This window comes from Pinus tabuliformis, chromosome 1_2, assembly GCF_031772625.1.
Source record: "Pinus tabuliformis cultivar Carrire ecotype Pingquan chromosome 1_2, CPIR1, whole genome shotgun sequence".
Taxonomy (NCBI): Eukaryota; Viridiplantae; Streptophyta; class Pinopsida; order Pinales; family Pinaceae; genus Pinus; species Pinus tabuliformis.
The window spans coordinates 514,915,918-514,916,689 of NC_142298.1; positions in this window are offsets into that span (position 1 = coordinate 514,915,918).

Genomic DNA, 772 nt, shown 5'->3' on the forward strand with positions numbered 1-772 from the left:
TAATTAATTTAGACTTAGGGAATATAAAATATTAATGTGGATTGATATGAAACTGTGTTGGAATGGTCTAAAAGAGATGGATCAAGCCAGATCTAATCTTAGCCGTTGATTCGGGACTTAATCTCGACCGTTGATATGTCAACAGGAAAAGTATAAGAAGAGGCTTGAGGGTCAATTGGAGAATACACCACAGTGATCAGTCATTCTATTCTCTAAAGCGGGGTTTTCTAAGAGACATAGAATTAGTGATCGGGAGTTGCAGCTAAGGGCATTGAGTACAGAGAGACAGAGAGGCGGAGATAGTGTCGGGAGAGTAGCGCAGTAGCCGGGGAGAGTGACGCAGTAGCAGCAAGAGCTCACGCAGGGCCACAGAGAAGTAGCCGGGAGCTGTGCAGAGCCTCAGAGAGGCCAACGTTGCTAATGCAGAGGGCTAGAAGGCTGACGCGACCCATCCGGGGTGACGCGGGGCCAGCGCTGGGCAGAGAGGGACTGACGCAATCCAAAAAAGGCTGACGCTGGGGTTTCTCAGGCAGAGTGGAGCTGAGGAGCTGCCGGAAGGATTATCCGGGGTTTCAGCCAGGGGATTTGTCTCAAACTGAGAAGTATCACTGCCAAGGAAATTCTCTGTTGGGTAGGCCACTTTCAGGACCCAGATTGTACTTTGATATTGCTTAATAAGAAAACCCTCAGATAACTGCACCGATTTTCCCACATTGGGTTTTTCTAGGGACATTGGTCCAAAAATAACGGTGTCATTTGGTGTGATTGTTTC